Below are 6179 nucleotides of genomic sequence, written 5' to 3'. Positions count from 1 at the left end.
CCCCCACCTGCTCTGGCCAGAGCTGTGGCGACCCCTGCTGCTGTCGCCCCACCTGCTGCCAGACCACCTGCTGCAGGACCACGTGCTACCGTCCCAGCTGCTGTGTGTCCAGCTGCTGCCGCCCCTGCTGCTGCCAGACCACCTGCTGATGCCCTGCCTGCTCTAGTGGTTTTTGCTGCTGAGTGTTCTTGACTGCACTTGCCTCTTCTTTGTCGACCAGTATTCATGGTCTAGTCCCTCTGTGAGCTGAATCATGGGATGCCATTTGTGAAACCTCAGTTTTAACTGATCTGTAAGTTATGTCAGACTTTCAAGTTCACCACCCGTAACCCCACTACATTACCATCTGTCCCCCAAAATGATCGGAATTTGAACTTCCTCTGAAGTATGTCAACTCTCCTGTCACTCCAATGGAAATATTTGCTTTCTGCCATATTTTCCCATGTAGACACATTCTCCACTTTAAATAAATCTTGGTTGTCCAAGCACACAGATATAAAGTCATTGTGTTTCATTATTTTTTCTTCTGAATCTTCCTTCTTCTCTGTCAACTTTTTAGCTGTTCTCTCTGCAGAAAAAGAAGCCTATGATTGATAATTTCTTTGGCTCCACCTCTATTCTAGAGACACTCCTGCCTCTAATATAGAAATATACTGGTTTAGAAGAAACACCTGGGAAAATCTTCCTAAGGACTTTCCCTGAATTAAGTAACGTAATAAAGACAGAGGACAAAGGCCTCTAGAAGTAGCTATCCCACTGGAAGAGAAGATGGTGAATAAATGGCCTAGCTTTTTTCTCCTATACTGGAAGCCTGTTGTAGCAGTACTCCAGAGGTCTTAGGTCAATCGAACTCCAGGTGTCTACCGGAGTATTCTGGTCATTAGCTCATTCTATATGGGCTTCCTTTCATCCCTAGATCATTTCCAATATCCCTATAGCCCTTCTAGTCATTACCTGCCAAATAAACTACTAGCTCTCAAAGCCAACTTTTGGGTCTGTTTTAGAGCACACTGTTCTAGAGATTGCAGTGCTTTAATCTCAGTATCATTGCCCTTCAAAACAGTTTTGATGCAATATAAATGTTTGCATGAGGTCATATGAGCTCTTGAGTTGCCTGTCAAATAAAATGGTAGACGTTCTGAACATTTTCCTGTTTCTTCTTTTCAACTTTTGCTTAGTTTCTTCAGTCTTCTTCTTCACAGCATTTCATTTGAGTTGTAGTGCAAAATCACCATTTTATTGACAATCATTGTAATAGAGGGTGTGTTCAAGGGAGTACCATCCTTATCTCTTTGTTATAGGGACCGTTGTTTTTTGATAGTGCTGTGTTTCGAAACACAAAATCAGTTTTCATCTGTGATATCTGTTCTTTCAAATTCATGATTGCTTCCTCTATTATATTGATGCCACCACTTTTCAATGATCTTAGCTACATCTGTAACCTTTAATACTACACAAATGCATATAATTATAGCCCATTTAAGAAAGTGGATTTTGAGGTTGTCCACCCTTTGGGATTGCCTAAGGTGCTTTAAAATGATGTGATGTCCCTGTCTTTACTCACACTAATGAAATCATGATGTTTTGGGGTAGCAGCTAGGCATCTGTAGTTTTGAACACTCCCCATATATCAGTATTCAGTCAACTTTGAGAACCACCATTTAAGGGCTGTGTTTCTTTATGTATTTCACTGTAATGAGAATGTAATCTTCTTTTGCACTTGAGGGGAAAGTTTTTGTGCTTATTTTTGTTTCCTTAAATTTATACAGAAAACTCTTCTCTAATATCCAAAAACTCTTTATTTTCTATATTTTTCGTTAGTCTCTGATACAGAGTAAATCAAGTGAAAATCTTCCCTCTCAGTATACCATGTTGTCTCACAATAATTGATGTTCTCCAGCTTTTAAAACATACGTCTATGAAATAAAAATGTGAAAACCAGGAGTTTGTTAAGCAAGTTAATGTGATAAAATGCTGCAAGGGGTTCGTTATTTAAATAGTCTTAATTATGACATTTTAAAATGTGATTATATAGTGACCAACTTTTCTTTGCCTGGATTTTCCTGGTTTTGGTAATTAAAGTTCTGGGTTCAGAAAATCCCCTTCATCCTGGAAAAACAGGGTCAGTCTCTCTAACAACAAAATTGGCTGGCAATAATTAAAATGAAGCCTCAGAATGCATTCATATATCTCGGAAAAAACTCATGATACGTGCGTCAACATCAGCGACTCCCAAAAGCATATGTCAAACTAAAAAATGCCAGACCGGAAAGTAATTAGAGTACTTATCACTTGTTTAAAGTTATAGATCAAAACTGATTTATGATGAAAAAATATTAGAATAGTGGCTGTCTTGATGGTGGTTAAAAGTTCACCGAAGTGACATTGGGGAACATTTTGGTATAGAGATAGGTCTGGGGATTATCTAAATATATTCCTTTATTAAATTTTATCAAGTAGTACACACAGTATGCATGCATTTCAATGAATGCAAGTTTTTCTAAATTAAAAAAGTGAATAAAAACTAAGTAGAAAGGGAACCAGCAGTTAGCGTAATGGCTATGTCGCTGGACTCCCACGTAGTCGACCGTGGTTCGTGTCCCGGACCCGGTGGCTTAAAACTCACGCTGGGCGCGTGTGCGTGCGTGCCCAAGATCCCGAGAGGAGAATGGAGGAGAAGGGATTGCGGCGTGACCATCCCTCCTGGGGGGTGATTTCTCGCTTTCTGTCTCTATGTCTCTCTCTGTCTGTCTGGCGAGCGCACGCGCCCTACAGTGAAAATCTCTCTCAAAAAAAAAAAAAAAAAAAGCTAAGTAGAAATAGTAATATATGAATAAATATACCACATTGTCATGCTAGCTAATTTGCTCTATACACAATTCTCTTTTGGTAAAACACATTAATATGAACTCCTTTAGTGTTGCTTCACCATATTATATTACAACTCTGTGTGTGTGTGTGTGTGTGTGTGTGTGTGTGTGTGTCTGGTCCTCCCAGTGAACTTTTAATTTTTTTTGAGGAAATTTTAAAGAATACTGATAACCTAACGGTTGATTACATGTGGCTCTAAGATTATCTAGTCAAAATATTTGCTTTACTAATAGGGCAGGAACTTGATTTAGATGCTTCTGGAAAAATCTGGATGAACATTACATGCAAGGGTGGTCTAAGCATCCACATCTGGGCACTTGGTAGAAATACAAAACCTAGGGCTCCATCTGCAATCAGAAGCTCTGGGAATATGGCCAGCACTGTGTGTTTCAGCAAGCCTTCCAGATGAATCTGAGGCATACTCAATGTGGATTGACACAAAATAGAGGAAAAACAAAAAATAATAATTTAACAAAATAGAATTTACTAAAGACAGATTTTTAACTGGAGATTTCCCAGCTCTCGTAGTAAATTCTGAAGGAGAGGCACATTCTGATTATTTAACATTTTTTTGTACTCCACTGGGGGGAAAAATATTGTTAATTAGGAATGAGATAAGGAATAAAAATGAGCCTATGTCTTCCAGTCTAAGAGACCAGCTGAAGTGACAGGATATAAACTTATAAGACAGCGGAGAAGCAACTTTAAAAACTATGTAGCATTGCAATAGCATTCACTATACAGATAAATGGCCTGCCAGGGTTTGAAGATACAGAACATGATCCAAAGTTTGAAACTTCCAGGGAAACCCATTCCAGAGGCATAGATTCACCAACATAAACAGATGTAGAATTGTCTCCTTCCTCATTGCTCAAAAATAACTCTTAGTACAGGCCCTTTTCCTCTTGTCCCAAGCCAAATGCCATATTATGCAGATAGGCTTTCCTCTCCATTGGTCATTAGAAGAAATGTGTAACAGGAAATATGACTAACAAATTCGTCATGATAGGAGATATAAAAAGAGAGAGTGAGATAGACAATTCCAAATTCAGGTGTCACATGAGACCCTTCTTGGGGAGGATGAAAAGATTGTGGTCTTCTAACAAGTTTAAACCATTAAGTGAGCCACCATTACTCTGCAATCTGATAATTACTTAGTTATTACATGAACAAAACAACAAAAATATGTTAAGAGTACCTGATGGGACAGTATATAAGCAGCTGTGGCACATAGGGATTTTCATTACCAGAACATCACTCTCCTGAAAACCCACCCAGAACCTCCACTCTCTGACACCATGGTCAACTCCTGTTGTGGCTCCACCTGCTCTAGCCAGGGCTGTGGCCAGGAGACCTGCTGTTGTCGGCCCAGCTGCTGCCAGACCACCTGCTGCAGGACCACCTGCTGCCGCCCCAGCTGCTGTGTGTCCAGCTGTTGTAGGCCCAGCTGCTGTGGCTCCAGCAGTTGTGGGTCGAGCTGTTGTCGTCCCAGCTGCTGCCAGACCACCTGCTGCAGGACCACCTGCTGCCACCCCAGCTGCTGTGTGTCCAGCTGTTGTAGGCCCTGCTGTTCTGGTTCTAGCTGTTGTGGATCCAGCTGTTTCCGTCCCAGCTGCTGTCAGACCACCTGCTACCAGCCTACCTGCTGTGTATCCAGCTGCTGCAGGCCCAGCTGTTGTCGTCCCAGCTGCTGTGTGTCCAGCTGTTGCCGCCCCTCATGTTGCCAGACCACCTGCTGTAGAACAACTTGCTGTCGCCCCAGCTGCTGTGGCGGTTCTTGCTGAGTTTCCTGTTCTGGATCCATGAACATTTTTGTCCCTATCCTTTAGTCCAAGCGGAAAGCATCTGTTCAACAAAACATGTGGACTTCCTGAGATCATAAACTCACAAACAAGCCCATGGACTAATGTGGAGAACTCTGGTCCCTATATTACTTATTCTCTTTTGTAGAAGCATTTTATAACTAGTGAGTAAGAATTTACAGTCAGATTCTGCATCAACGGTTTCCAGATCTTAATTCTGACTCAAAATATGGGACTCTTCAAATTTCCCCCTTCTGTATTTTTTTGATAATGTTTTTGTGGACCCCATTTGCATGTGGAATTGTTTGATTTTCCTCAATAAAACTTTCTAGCCTTCAAAAGAATCAAAATTGTTCATTATTCTTACTAATGGTATCTAGGCATATTTCTGCCTCTTTTTTCTGCACAACACAGTAGTACTTGTTATCTGGAGACCTTTTAATTAAGACACTAAGTTGGCATTCATCAACATGAGTTTCATTCAAGCCAGAACTCAGTCTCACAGCAGAAATAGCAAAAGATTTAAAGGAAGTTATCTTTGAACTTAACACATGTAACATGACAGCAGCTATGGATTGCACCTGCCACAAAAAAAAAAAAAAAAGAAAGAAAAAAGAAAAAAGCTATCGATAAACTACATTCTATTAATTTATTTGAACAGATTTAAACAGAGAAAGTTCAGTATATAGGATAGCCCATGTAGTCAGGAATTTGAAAGAGTAGGCACTGAATTTTGACTGTACTGTATGCCAATCATGATATTAGGCATATTACTTAAATTTCTCAAGCTAGAACTGATTTTCTCTAAAAAAGGGATCAGAATACCTATTAAAGATGTCATAAATGTTCATTGAGATAAAAGTGCCTGGTAAGCAAATAAAAGCATGTCCCCTTTCCCCCAAAATTAGCTCAATTTTTTTAGTTAGATTATTATTAAAATTTCTGATTTATATGATCATTATCATCTTTGTAAGGCATACTATGGATTGTTTTTCAATGCATATATACAGTGTATAGTAATAAATCAAGAATAAAAGAATATTCACCATACTCACCATTTAGTATATTATGTACATTTAAAATATTCTCTGCTTTTTTTTTGAAGTATTAATATTATTAGGCTAATATTAAATTGTTGATGACTTTATTTTCACTGGTATGCAGCCCCAGAACATATTCCACTTATTTACATGTACTTTTGTGACTATTAACCAATTCCTCCAGATCCCTGTCATCCACCCCTCAAATAGCTTCTAGTATCTATCATTATTCTGTGTGTACGCTACCAAGTCATTTACATTCTGGTAGTGAGTTAGTACACTTGGTGTTTGTTAAGTGGACACATATAGTATTTATCTTACAAAACCTGACTTAGCATTTTATCTTTAGGTTTATCCAGTTTATCTCAATTGCCAGAAATTCATTTTGTTTTCTACAACTAATATTCTAGTGTGTGTATGTGTGTGTTTGTGTGTGTGTGTGTGTGTATATATATATATATATATA

At 39.1% G+C, this 6179-nt stretch overlaps 1 pseudogene; it reads left to right on the top strand.

Annotated features, from left to right (window-relative positions):
* The window catches only part of LOC102475825 (keratin-associated protein 9-1-like), a 31336-nt pseudogene that overhangs the window by 7552 nt on the left and 17605 nt on the right, over positions 1–6179 (top strand).

Source organism: Tupaia chinensis, unplaced genomic scaffold (assembly GCF_000334495.1).
Source record: "Tupaia chinensis unplaced genomic scaffold, TupChi_1.0 Scaffold000477_1, whole genome shotgun sequence".
In the NCBI taxonomy this organism is placed as follows: Eukaryota; Metazoa; Chordata; class Mammalia; order Scandentia; family Tupaiidae; genus Tupaia; species Tupaia belangeri.
Note: the sequence above shows the minus strand (reverse complement) of the source record. Positions and strands in the feature narration are given on the sequence as shown.